Genomic DNA, 15,330 nt, shown 5'->3' on the forward strand with positions numbered 1-15,330 from the left:
CATTCGCATTGTAGAAGAAAGATGTTGGTCTTGGCAATGAGGATGTAGGAAAAGGTCGCATGGATCAGTATAGTAGAGCTGTTTATTCAGAAATTGAAGATTTCTTTTCTGTTTCCTTGATGGAATGGCCTTTCCTTTAATCTTCCGAAGTAGTCTGTCTCAATCTTTTCTGGAAGCTGATTTTAACAAAGTCTGATTTTTGAAGAGGGCTGTTTCCTACATGCTTCAGCAGCCTCTCTTTTTGTATCATACCTTTCATTAAGGTCACAGAACAAAAGCAGTTCCAGATCCGTCATTAACAGCTCCCAGGATTGCTGCTTCTGTTACTTGGTTTCTTATTCCATTGCTGTGGTTGCAACAATAGGAAATTGTTTGACTTGAAAGCAATACTCTACTATTAATGCATATCAAGCCTATTTTGGTTGTAATTTCGGAAAAGCAAATTGTTTCTCTTCAGTGCGAAATAACTACATTTTCCATTGGTTTTGGGTTATGTACATTGCAAAGAAAATAACTAATGGGTAGGCTTTTAGATGCTTTTTTCCCTCTTTGATAGCCTGAGGGGAGATGTATTATATGCCGAGCCAGGAGATCTGTGTGCCTGGTTTGAGTTATTGACTGTGTGGGTTTACACTGCACAAGGAATTCCAGTAATAAAAAGCTCATTCCTAGCCTATGTTATTGGTCATCCATCTCTGGCAGATGCTAGGAGATGTGAACTGATACTGATCCTAGGAAGTGGAAGCATTGTCTCAGAAGAGTCTGAATGATGACCTGAATATACATTAAGATGGGAGAGGGACTGGAAAAGGAAAGAAGCGACTAATCTAGCTGACCTTTGCTCAAGAAGATAATTTATAAATCCATCACTGCTATATCCTATGATGATGAAATGGAGAGTTAATGACTCAGTCCTGGAATCATTGTAGCAGTGAAGATGATTGCAGGCTGAACAGTAAAGCCACAGCTTTAACTGTTGGGTCAGAAAAAGAATGCTCCAAACAGTAGGCATGTTCCCATTTTTACAAAGCATACCCCTTTGGGACTGATTCTGGGTTGTTCTTACACTCAATAGCGTAAAATGACAACATTCCACTGGTTTTGTTGTTTTATAAAGGTTATAAAATGTTAGTCCAATACAGGGTAAAAGGAAATGAAGATCTGATCTGTAATCTGCTTCTTATAACACCAGAAGGCTATTGCAGATCTCACCAGCACTCCTATTAGGTATTTTTATTAAATTCAAGAAACAAATGTTATAAATTTGACTTGAATCTTACTGGTTTTAGCATTCCATTCACTATAGGATGAAGTTGGACCGAAATATGTTTTGTTAGATGTTATTGTAGGGTTCTTGCATGTTGCAGGCAGAAGTGGCTAGAAATAGAGAAAGATTTTCTTTGAACTATCACAAAAGAATCACAATGGGCTGCTTTTCCATGTGCTCTCCTAGAAATTACTCTGAAGTATTACTCCTACTCTAGTTGCAAGCTATGTAATTCTATTAACTGGAAAAGAATGACTTCTTATAGATGCTTTCACCAAATGGAGAAATGAAGACAGCTACCTAAATTATGTAAAATTGATTACACTAAGAGTCTGTCCCAAATTTCTTATGAAAACATGAATGATCGCATTTGGCAGCCGCTGGTGTGACATTTCATCCTTTATCAATAAAAGAAAGCAGTTTTACAGTATCATGGTTTAATATGCTACAGAATTGATTAAACTACTTAATCTCAGTGGGACAAGCCGTGAAGATACTGTTCAGTTGCTTTAGTACAAAATAAGTACAATCTTACAGGTTTGATCCAAAATGAAGAGTTGAGAGAGAATGTAATTTGCTTCATTTTTACTTCAAGCCATGTTTGAAAAAATGAATCTTTGAATCCTTTAAAAACTTCAGATTTTAATTTAAATTTATAACTTTACCTTTAGGGCTTAATCAGGTGACTACTGAAGTAAATAGAAGACTTGTAAAGATTTCGGAGGGTATTGAATGAAGCTCATACTTACTGCTTACTATCCTAACCTTCCAGTTCCTGAGCAGCATCTCTATCTGGAGAAATAATGAGTTTTAAAAGGGAGAAAAGCAGGAAATACTTTTGCATTAGTCTTTTCCTGCAATTATTTTAACTTTGCACTGTTCATGCTAGTTACAAGTCATGCTTGAAGTTCTCTTTACACATTTTGAAGTGCTGGCCCAAAATTCAAATCAAGAATTTCATGGACTCTGATAAGTTTTGGATCAAGTTTGGAACCATCTCCTCATGATTTTTTTCTTTTTTTCAAATTTAACTTTCCTACTACTGCACCAGTAAAATTATAGTTGTCAATAAACATGAGAAACTCAGTGCTGACAGCTAAAGCTATTTTAGTCACATGCTACCTAACAGTGCTCAGAGTCTGTCGAGTTAAAATATGTTTTTCCTTTGACAGTGTTTTTTTGTGGTTCAGCATCACTTCCCTCCAAGCGTCTTATCAGCATCCAGAAGTGGGTCTCATAAAGCAAACAGCAAAACTTTAATTATATTCTTTTTATTATAAGTCAAGGGTCTAAATTTTGACCAAGAAATTGCCTTAGTCTCAAATGTTGACAAATTTTTACCATATGATCTTAGGAAAACCTTGACGGGAAACCATCTGCAGGCCACCTGAGAGTTGTGGGGGGTTTATTTAATAGAGGGAAAGACAGCTCTATCCTGGTTAGGGATTATTGGCTCATTGAGCAACTCTGTTCTGATGTTGTCTCTGAAGATAACAGTCTCCACTTTTTCAGCATAGTTTCTACCATGTCTCTTGTCTGATTTTGGAGGTTTTTCATTGTTACAATCTTACTTTACTTCATATAAATAGAGGGCAGATCACAGGGCCAGACCAAAAGTCACCATGTCACTCAACTGTTTCCTAAGCTTCATAGATCAACTGATATGAAATGTAATATTTTTATCTAATGCTCCCACGTGTCCTATTAAAATCTGGTATTTCGGTTGCATGGCAGAGGCTGCTGCATAGCACTAGATGGCAGTAACATATTGCACTGCCCAGGAAATCATCCACTCGCTGTGCATTACTCATCTGGGTTGGGAAATGCAAACTGAGTGCAAAAACTAACTACATTTCTTTTCTGAATTTGTTTTGGTCTACAATCTGAAGTGGATCTAAGGTGACAACAAAACCCATTTCTCTTGCTGCATACACCATATTTCCCTGCAAGGGCAACCTAATTAAGCTCTTTATGTGTCTGCCAAGAAAACTGTAGGTATTGTTAGCTCAGACACCAGAAAATGAACCAGCTTTATACATATCACATTTAGCCAAATCAGCCATCATGCAATTGCATTTAATATTAGATAAACGGGATTCATGTCAACAGCAGAGTGTACAAAAACGTAGTTTCAGTTAGTCTGATTTTGCAAGACTAATGCAAAGAGATTTTTCATCAGGTGTAAATTGATGTAACTGTACAAAAGTCTCTGTTCTTATTGTCCAAAACTGATGTGAAACAGCTTGTGAACTGTTAAACACTCGCATGTTTTCGCTGCAGAAGCTTCCGTTAGTGATGTGCTGATATTGAGATGATAGATGCGTTGACCTGAAAGATGCAGAGCTATGGTTTAAGGAATACCCAAGCCCTCTTATCAAAGATGGATTTTTGTCTCTTGCCTTCACGAAAACACTACTCGATTGTGGACCAGGCAGACTTCTTTGCCGAGGCAAAGTTTAGTGTGAGTGGATTTAGATGAACTCTCTTGAGTGAAGGTTCACCCAAAGGAGGGTTGCAGAGTTAACCATACGCTGTTTATTCCACGATGAAGTGTCTTGCACGGTTTTGTTGTGACTGATCCAAAAATCTTGGGTTTCACTTCTTGTTCTGCTGTTGACTGAGTGTATCACTTTATTTTGTGTTTTGTCTTTAAAATGTAAACAATGAAATTTAACTGTCTAAGAAAGCACATCAAGATAAACTAATGAAAGCAGGTTTTAGTTATAACTGCTACTATTAAGTCATATCCTCTCATGTCATTTCAGCCATAATGAGGATCCTATCCTCTTCTTTGCACTTCATTACTCCATGCTCCTTCAAGCAGAACCAGTATTTTATGAGCAGAACAAGTAAGTCCCTTTAATTTTACACTAGTTCATTTTCTTCCTCTAATTTTTCATAAATGGGGTCCTTACAGTGTAAATATGTCTAGAGGCAAACCCTTACACATTTTTACGATGAGCTATGTTGTTATAATGTTATTTTTATATATGTTTGAGAGAGTGAGAGACAATGATCTAGATATTTCCAGATCCTGTTCTTCTCAAACAAAATTGTTAGTGCCAGGGCCAACATTTATTCATGCATGAGAAAAGGCTTCAGTCTGAGATACCGGTAATATTCTAACTCTGTAAGTCTCAGTCAGAAACTGCAAACTGTAAGAAACTTCCATGGGGGATATTTTGGACATTGCTTAAAATTCATCTTGGTCTCCATTCAAGATACTAGGTTTTTATTTTATAAGACCTAAATGAAATGTCCGTACACAGATCTTCCTGCTCTGATTGGGTGTTATTTTACTCCATGAGAAATTTTGTGATGTTGAGATTACTTTCTGTGAAATGTAATTATTACTCTGTAAGATTTTAAGGATCGACATTTGTTTCAAAGTGTTAATTCCAGCCACTCTTGAAAACATCTTCACCATGATGGTACAGTTTCAAACAGACCATGTAATGAAGCACAGTAATATTTTTCCTAATGTGCTAAGGTTTTGAGTTGCTTTGGAGTGATCTCACTGATGAAGAGGTTAGTTCAGGCCAGCACCTCTGGTTAAAAACAGTTTTGCTGAAAAATGAGTTTGGAAGACTTGGAGAGTAATAAGAGGGCATTTTTCTATGCCAAGTCACAACAATATGCAATAGATCAGGCTTCCCCTAAAGCAGACATTGCTCTGCATTGCAGATTTTTATAATAGCTTTCTATTTGTTACTTGGAAAAAGAACTTGGGGATTTGATCTGCAAGTAAAAGCCTCAGAGGGACTTTGCACTGAGCTTCAAAGGTTTAGGTGTTTTTGTTAAACAGCTAGATAAATAAATAACGTTAAAATGACTGAATGTCAGTGTATTCTTATTTTGTTACAACAGTGGTCATTTTGAATACATCTCTATTATTTCTCCTTCCAACCTGCAAATCGCCTTTTATAGATCTAATTATACTTATTCCATGCCCTTTCACACTAAATATTAATCAGACAAAGCTTGGTTTCGTGAAATCTCTATGTTCACAAAACATTGTCCAATGTTCTTTGCTCCTGGTAAGACAAAACCGACCAACTCTTTCCTAAGAATACAAAATAGCACCGTGTTGCTTGTTACTCCGGTTAGTTCACTGCCATATGTGATCAACATGAGTGATCTACTGATGTTGCTAAAATGTTTATCCTGTCGACAGAGCTGTGAGATAGGGCTGGCTGCGATTAGTACTCATCAGTTCCCAGGAGGTAGAAAACAATATTCAATCTGGTTTTCTGGCTGTGATGAAGATACTATTAATACATTTACATACTGTGAAGCTAGAGAGGTAGGATCTTCACTTCTGATAGAGTGCTGTTGCATTTACTGGTAGAGATTTGAGTCAAATGAATCATGTGTACAAGCCGATGGGGAGGGGGGGGGAAGCACAATCCAGTGCATTGTTCCTGTTGATTTCAAACAGAAAAAGCAGCTAAACAGCACAAATCTGCTGCTACATTTACATTTTGTCTCACCTTTTCTTTCAGTACTTGCTTTTTTTTTTCTTCTATCTTGCAGCATTAGGTTTATTACTATGAATAACATCATCAAAAGAGAATAAATGTATCTTCCCATTTTTTTCATATGTCCCGATTTGATGTACATCAGTAATGTGTTCCAATGGGGAATTTCAGTGTTCCTTGAAACCATTAATCTTCTGCATAGTATTTAGACCCATACGAAAGATGGTGTAAAGAGAAGCACACAAATATTAAGTGACTCTTATAGGGCCATATTAAACTAGTAATAGAATTGAGTAATTAATCCCATTTAGCCCTGCTGAATCTAAAGTCTAGATTTCTAACCCTAAATGGGATTAGCAATAATTTCTAAGATTTCAGTCTAACTAGTGCTGTCATGTTAAAGATTTTTCTCTAGAAGTCCAGAAATTATGAAAGATTTCTGACATCAAATGCTCATGACCTAAGCAGATTTGTTATGGGGCTTAATTTTAATAAAATAGTTGAATTATTCTTTTTTTAATTCCCAGTTTGCAGTGAATTATATGCAAATTGAATGTACATTATAATCTGCCTTTGTAAAATGAAAGCAGCAACAGCCAAGTGCAGATACAATGTTGGGGATTTTGCATTTCCTTTTAGAATGGACCTGTTTGAAACCGCCTCATGTTCGGCTGTACCATACGTTATAAGACTGCAAAAAAAGAGTGTTGAGTAGGGAGAAAAACTATTTTAGGATGTTGTCTTTTGCAGTACTGTGGGGAAAAGTCATACTGTCTAACAGCTCATTTGTCATCCAGGGTGGTTTCTTGCAGAAGGGACAAAATATATGCAGAATTTTTCCAGAAATTTTCCTGTCATTGTGCACAATTTGTGTGAGGTTTCACAGACATAATTTTACAAAGGAAGTGGAAAATACCCTTGCTAAATTCAGAGAAAAATTATCCCAGTTTGCTCAGTGATGCCACAGTCCATTATTCCGATTTCCCAGTAACTGTTTTATACAACCATCACCACTAGGTGCCACCAAAAAAATCTGGTAACTCCTCACAGCACTGATATTTAAATAAGTGATTAAATCACAGAATGTTTAAAAATACAATTTGCTCAGTATGAGATAATAATTAACAGCCCTAAAAGGTTGATTGGAAACATATGTCCTGTGGAGAATTTATTGTAGATTCTTCCCCCCTACCAATCACTACTGGTGATTAACTTCAGCAGGGCAAGATGATACTTTTTTGGTAATCCCTCCTGTCTGTACTGGGAAGTGATTTGGAAAATGTGACAAGTTTCTCTGGACTCTTCATTTTGCCCTGTGGGATTGGCTTAGAAGAGTGCCCAATGCTAAGGCTCTGTAAGGATTTAGTAAACATAAGCACTGAAGCAGAAAACAAGTAGGTGAAATACTAGTAAATCCATGTCTTAGGCTATGGGCATGCCAGAAAGGCTGGTGGGTAGACCCCTCTGTCACTTTTTGAAAAAAAGGAAGAGTATGGTATTGAGAAGACATTAGAATTTATGGCTGAGTGGCGATACCAAGAGATAAAGTCATAGACAACCAGGTATAGCTCCCGATTTTGGGATCTGTAAAGATCCAGATGTAAGTCAGACATAACAAGGACTGACTAATTGTACAGAACAGCTACTGCCAAAAATAAATCAGTCAAATTTTTCATTTTCTTAAAGAAACACAAAGTATTTGGTGAATTTGGGAAGGAACAGAAGCAATATTTTGTGCTAATCTTGGCAATTTTGACTAATAATCCAAAAGATATTACTAGCCAGAAGTTTAAAAGACTGAACGGCATTTCATCCATTGTCTTTTTATTAGTAGTAAATGAAAGCATGAAACTGAGTGCTTCCTTGTTCACATGGTGACCAGGAAAAATTCAGAAGATAAAAAGAATTAATTTATTGTGTCATGCTGGAAGTGAACAGGAACTGGAAAGAGACTGGGTGGTGGAAGGCAAAGCAAAACTACCACTGCCTTTTTGCAGGACTTCACCCTGTGTTTACAGCAGGCAGTTGCAGACTGTGATTAATATATCTAAGAACAAGGTTGAGAGCTCATCATTTTGCTTCATGATTTGGGAGAGACTTAAAACTTCCAGTTGCCAGATCGTAGTATTTACTTGGTTTTCATGCATATTTGCAGCCTTCATGGTTAAGAAGCTGAAAACAAATTTTCTAAGATGCCTACTATCAGATGACAAAAATACGTGCTTTGCACGTGCGCGTGAGTGTTTGTGTAAGGAGGGCGTCAATACAGTTGTGAAGGTATTGTGTTGAGGTTTTTGATTCATCAAGACAGTGAAACTACAGGGTAAAATTTCTGTATAATATCTGCACCAGAATTTACCTCTGTGCATCAATGAGTGGATTTTCACATAGACCTCTGTGAGGGTCCTTCCTAGAAACTGATACCCCAACTGGGAATTTGCCTCAGTGTTTTCTGCAGGTAATGGCCACATCTTACTTTTTTTCATACACCAAAGTATTAGAGCTATACTTTAGCCTCTGAACAGCATGAATGAGCAATATACTTATGCTTTTTTAAACCAAAACACTTTTTTTTCAATTTTTCTGGTCTTTTTCCAACCCTGTGTGAAATATCAGGAAAGTATCAGGAAAAAGGAAACTGAATGCTGATGTGACTTCTCAGATTAAAAAAAAAAAAAAAACACGCTACTGTGTCCACATTGCTTCTATTTCCCCAAATCCCTGAGGCTGTGGTCTGCACTGAGCAGTAAGCCGTGTGTGCCCAGCGGTGCCCTTGTTTGTTAGACTGTACCTGTGGCCCTTTCCTAATGCTTTGATACACCTTCCTGGTTCTACAGTGTTTGGGCACCGTTTCCTGTAGTCTTTCCTCACTATTAAGCTCTATTTACTGCCCTTTTCCAGGTGCTTCTTTGCCCTTATTTACTTCACATGCATGCCTTTCTGTGCGTAGGTATTTCTGTTTTCCTTCCCCTCTGCCATATTTCAGAGTCGGTAATCCTGTGCTTGCAGCCTCTGCCAGTTGACTCACCAGGCTGTGTATGCAAGGTCATTCTGTAAGACAATGAGGCTGCCAGTTTAGCAGTATCACACACTCATCACAACACATGGGGTTCGTGTCTCAGCTTCCTCAAGTAATCAGTACCTGCTCTCTTAAATCCATTAACCAGAGATCTTATTTCCTGTGCAGATATGGTTAGCTCTCTACGTAACCCTACTGAAGCAAAAGTTATAATAATAATAAATGTATTTATTTCTATCCTGTGAGGCCCTTTTAGTTTCCCAAACTGTGGCCTTCCAGTACAAGGGAAAAAGTAGTATTTGAAGTAATATAGCAGACTGGGTTGCCTTACTTTGAGATTGCTGACTTCCAGATGGGAGTTAAGGCTGTTACTAAGCTAAATTACCATAAACAGTTTGAAGATAAACATTTTTTGTACCTGGACTGTGCTGCCCTGTACAGCAACTCTTCAACAGAGGCAGAATCAATGCAGGCCAATGGGGAAAAGAGGCAGGAGTCTTCTTTAAGGGTCCGCTGAGAGGGAAGAAACACTTTGGAGCAAAGCCAATGCTAAAATTCTTAAGCTCTGTGTGTGTGTGTGTGTGTGTGACTTTCCACTGCTGCTTGTGCCATACAGCTGTGAGAGAAGGAGGGAGTTACTTGTTTCTGCAGATTCAATACCCTGTCTATGGTTTTTTCCAGAGTATTAGCTGCTTTTCAGCAGTGGAAAAGTTGTTAGTAGTTGAAAGATGTTCAGTTTGTTTCACAAAAGAGAAACAAATTTCCTTATTTTTCCCTCACAATTGGACCATTGTCCCAGTTCTCCCCCAAGCCTGAAGATTCCTTTTCCTTGCTGCTATCCCTCCCTTTGCATTTTTCTCTATCTCCATTTTATTTTTAATAATAAGAAATTGAAAAGTGGGAGGAAAATGAGGTGGGAAATGCTTAAATATTTTCTATTTTCATTTGAAACTAATCCAGTAAATATTCTTTTCAGAATGTTTTACAACTGAGTAAAAATTTTGAACTTATTCCTCTGTTTGTATGCTTTACCACATTACAGATTTCATTAGCACTTAAAAAAAATTGTTGTTTGTAGGACAATGCAGGCAGTGTAGGCAAAAACACATCCTTGCTTGATAAACAGCAACAGACACAGAGAAATTCAAAGTGGAAAGCTCCATATTTGTCCTTTTAACCCACCTAAAAGCATGTGACATTAGAATAGCCTTCTACAGTATTTGCAATTTCCTCCAATATCCCCAGTGAACCAGAGAAGCTTTGTGAATGCTTACTGCACTACCAAAAATAGACCATACTATCCTAGCTTGCTGATGTGTCATTCATTTGCTGTCTTTGCTGAGGAAACTACTGAAGGTAAATTACTGATCCTGCCATTCTGAAGAGTGAAAAAAGGAACCTTTTTTGTTTTCCTCTTCGCTTGCTACGGCAGGCAATGAACAACTTCTTACTCCCAAACTAAACAAGAGTTTGAATGGGAGCCTCTGTGCAAGGCAAGGGTGGAGCAACGCAGATTTTTTTTTTTACCTTTCAAAATATTAGGAAAAAACAGGAAACTGCAAGAAGCTATCTTATCTGAGGAAGAATGCTCTAAGAGCTTGGAGTTTCCATTAGCGCAACAGTGCTAAATTAATAAAAGTTGGAAGTTTTACATGTCAGCAGACAGTATTTACTGGGACTCCAGCAAACATTTTCATTCTTTGATTAGTTGGCACAGCAAGCCAAAAATGTTGCAATTTCAAAATATGCCTCTGCTTAAGGAAAAAAAAAGGGACGAATATACCTGAAAAATTGCCATTTTTAATGGCAATCTGATGAAAGGTTTTATTATATAGTGCCTATACTATATCACATCAATTTAAACAAAAACATACTGTTTTCAGAAAGCTGCTTAATGCTGACCAACACAATTTCATGTTCACTACTGTCTGTTCAGTCCAGTTTGTATTTTTCCCTTCATTTTTCTCAGCTTCAACAGATACCAAGTCCAAAAGACATAGTCCTTATTCCCACATAAATCCAGATACATAGATCCACATACATGTTTTGAGAATGAAAATGCATCCATTTTTATAATACAGTAAAATGCACAAGACCTGGCAGGCATTAAGTAACAGGTGGTAGAAGAATATCCTTGAGAGTGCTGTCTGTGTTTTACTCTCCAGAGCAGGAAGCATGGCTAAATTGGTAGCTTACATGGCTAAGGTCAGATCACACACTAGGATTTGGGCTCATCCCAAATGTTGACACAGTATTGAAGGGGGAAGGGAAAGGGAAAGGCATGTGTCAGTAAAGGACATTGCATTCACCAGTAAACATGGATTAGAAATATCCATCATTGGACCAGGTAAAGTCCACTATAGAGTCAGTGCAAAGATTTCTTAATCTTCTGCTGCTGTCTGTTTAATTAGGCTGTTAATGACCACCAGGTCTGGTGAAGAAGACCCTATGTACTAACACTATATATCCTTTTAAATTAATTTAATTAAATATGATTGAGTATATCTCCCAATCTGACAAAAAGAGTCTCACCATGTATAAGGCAAACATTTTGTGAGTGCAGTTTGGCTCAGCATATTGTCTTCAAACATACTATGCCATGATAGTCAAGGTAGAACTAGACAATCATTGTGGAATGCTTAGATGTTCTAAATTACATCTCAACCTTGCCTGGTTGAGCCTTTCCCAGTTTTAACCTTCCAAATACAAACTACAGCTGCTGGATGCAACAGGAAATGAACAATAACTAGCATCAATAACATTTTTTTCTGAGTGTGCATAAAACACAGCCTCAGTTTGTCTGCTATTGCTGTCCCTTTCCAAAAGCAGTTGTGCGGTTTTCACCCAATAGTGTATTTATTATATTAAGCTTCACTAGCAAAGATACAGAAAGTCTGCTTTCATTTAAATTAAATTCCCCAGATTTCTCACCAAACTCTGACCAATAAGTTTAGTTAAAGTAATAAACCAAAGCAATAATGCAAGCCTACAACAAGCATCTTGTCGAAAATGTGTATGTACCTGTTTCTAATACAGATGTTGATTATAGGATTTTCATATACTTGTGCATCTCATTGTATATCAAAGGAATTTAGCTCATTCAAGTTGGTCTGTTAAATAACAGCATTTGGAAAGAAAATTATGCTGCCTTCTCAGAAGGATTCACACTGTAATCTCCTGGATTTATTATTATTATTAAAAATCATATAATAATCCAGCTTGGAAGGGACATAAGGGACCATCTCATCATCTGGTTCAACCCACAGCCCACTGCAGCACCAAATTCGAAGTTGGCTCTAATTTCAAGGTCAGATAAATTGCATAGAGTCTTGCTCAGCTAAGCTTTGTTTATCTCCAAAAATGGAGATTTTAGTGTCTCTCAGAGCCACTTGTTTCCTTACTGATTATCATCATGGTGAAAAAAACCCTTGCCTTATTTTGTCTTAAAATATTCTGGTATCTACTGATCACAAAAGAGATGAAAACCAAAATATTAGTTATCTACTAAAGTCATATTTTCACAATAAACTTATAGCAAAGATGTTATGCATACAGAATTACTTGTGTGAAAGGGAAGATGGGTTACACACATACTTGTGAAACATACTTTATGAAAGGGAATGATTTATATTATGTGATGCCTGTAATTGCATTTGGTGATCTGGCAGGTATTTCTAGGCCTCTCTTTGCTGAAAGACCTCAAAGGGTCATCAGATTACTTGTTTATTCTTATTCTTTAACTTGTTCTAAATGGATTTTGAAGTCCTTTTTCTGAATTACTGACATGCCTGCCTGTCACTGTAGTGCATTAATCAAGCTCATTATTCAGTGAGAATGCTCTCAACTGCATGGTTCCTAGAACCACACCTTAAGTGTTATCAAGGGTTAGTTTATTCTCATGTTACAAGTAAAAAATCAGTGGAAGGCAATATGCTCTTTCACATACCCACCTCACACTCTGGGACAATAGACCCCTTTAGTGTCAAAGTAGTTCCCCGCTGAAGAAATGTTCCTACTGTTTGGTTTTATTTGAATAGGTGAACGGCATCATATGAGCCTTTCACAGGGTAAATGGGTTGGCCAGGCGACTGGCTTCTTGTGGGATCACGCTCCGCACTCAAGTGTACAAATCAATTATATGACTGCCATGCTGAGAAAATGCATTAACTTTCAAAGTGAACAGCAGCAGCCTGCTCTTAATAAAAATGTTCAAAACCCACTCTTAAACCGTGACTCCAGCTTGCAGCTGAACATGAAACATCCATTTACAGCCAATTACACACAATTTCTATCATTCTTTGGAAGATATGTATATCCACTAGGAATATTAAAAGCCCCAAACCTCACAAGTATACATGAAATCAGGAAAGACGTAAAAGCTTTCAAAATACGCTTAGGCAGAAATGCAGTGAGCCCTGTAACTTAACAGCAGGCATCTACTGAAAGTATGGACAGTGCACAGGTAACCCTTGGCCTTACATATTATAGAACAACAACTGCTACAATCCAAAACTTGCCATTCTAGGAACAACACAAGTTATTAAAATGATTCCTTCTCGAGAGTTTCTTCCATCAATGAAGAGTAACAAGCCTGGAGCAAAAACCAGACTCTTCCAGTGTCACACATCCCACAGCAGAATGTCTTCTGCCTCCAGTGATGAAATAGGCCTTAGAAAAATTAAAAAATCTTCATGAAATCTAGTGTGCACAGACAAAGGCAAACTCAGTTAAATCTTAATGTTACAGGTACTCATGATTTAACTGTAGGAACAGCTTTCAGTTTAACTTGTTGCCCAGCTGGGATGCAGGAAATTTTTCACAAGGCTAAAATTAATACCTATATTCAAGGCCGATCAACCTAATTGCTTATTATGTCATGTTCCACTGAAACACTTATTCACAGGATGCAGTCCTTCTTACTTTGGAAATGAAGGTTTCCAGTGGAGAGTTGTTCCCATTTAAAATGTTCCTGTGTCATAGCAGGACTCCCGAATACTTTCGTAATTCAGATTCCAGATAAAAATAATCATTTCTGGTCAAGTTGTCAAAGAATAGGGAACACTGAACTAACAGAGAAAGATGACATTCTCTTTATGTGTGCATATCTGTCCATACGTGATCCTAATTAATATGTTAATTGGCAGCTGCAGAGAAGAATTAGTAGGATGCTTAAACACCAGCTTCATTTACCTTACTGGTCAGGATTCCTCTATCTGTGTTATAAACCAGAGTAGTATGGAAACATTTCAGCAAAACTCATCTTGCTATATAGATTTGTTCTTTACAAAATTGCTCCTCACAAAGCATTTATCTTCCATATAGTCCATCTAGATTTGTAACAACTTACCTCCTGTCGTAAGCCTTCCTTTCTGTTTTTGTATGCAAGTTTTCAGTGTCTTTAACATTTAAGGGATGAGTAAAAAACAGTTTTCTGTGTGAAAGCCTAGTAGTGTCCTCTGACCAGGAGACTACAGTGAGGCAGTAAATGTAGTTATGAAATACCCTCCTGTCTATCCAATTTAGTAACAGCCTCCAAGTCAAAGACACTTGAAAATGCCTAAACTGCTCAGAGCAAGCTCTTCAGAAAAAATGGAATCCTACTTTATACTCATGAATCCAAGTTATTCCTTCAAAAGCCTTTAAAAATAAAACAGCCCATGATTTCAGCCTATCATTGGTGACCTGCCCAGCACAGCCACTCTTAAATGCAAGAGATGAGCAACAGCACTGCATGGATAGAATAATGATTTATTGGAAACAAATCTTTACACAAAGTATAAAGGCAATCACTTCAGCCATTGCTTTTTTCAACAAGACAAAGCTACCCCATTACAAGATTTTTTCAGTAACAGGATTAGATTTAGTAACGATGCAGAATATTTTAAATTCCTGAGATTGAGGCCCTCACAGCTTTCATCCACAACATCCTCCCCACACATCCCACCCCCTGCAAAGGTGCTGGAAATTTAATTTCCCACTCAGTTGCGCTTTTAGGGGATTACAATCTAAAATTACAGTTTCATTCTTTACATCATCATGAAATTTAAAAGTGCAAGCAAGACCGTGTTTCACATCAAGTTCATCCACCTTCAGTTGCAGGCATCCACTTTAAAATTACTTCCAATTTAAAGCTGGTATCCAAGCTGCTTTGTACATAAGGCTACTAACTGAAGATGTAACTCGTTCCCCTTAAATCAGACATGGAAGCCAACTCCTCCTTTTTTTCCAGCTGGACACAGCTAATGGTTTCTTACTTTTCATACAGGGATTTAGATGTGAATGCAAGGCTTTAGGCACAAGGCCTTTTATATCTGGACTTAATGACACCACAAGGAAGCTTAGTAACAGAGTTCTAGTTCCTACTGCAGAGTTCCAATAATTTACTTATAAACCTAAAATAATGTGGAGATCATCTAGCAGACAACCCAAGAATTGTTTGGGTTTTTGTTTGGTTTTTGGTTTTTTTGTTTGGTTGGTTGGTTTTTTTAATGCAATTTTGCTACTTGAGTTGCAAAAGTGTTTCTTCCTAAGCAATTGTGCTGGTTTGGGAGAGTTAATTTTCTTCA

The sequence above is a fragment of the Eurypyga helias genome, unplaced genomic scaffold, assembly GCF_000690775.1.
Source record: "Eurypyga helias isolate BGI_N326 unplaced genomic scaffold, ASM69077v1 scaffold1045, whole genome shotgun sequence".
In the NCBI taxonomy this organism is placed as follows: Eukaryota; Metazoa; Chordata; class Aves; order Eurypygiformes; family Eurypygidae; genus Eurypyga; species Eurypyga helias.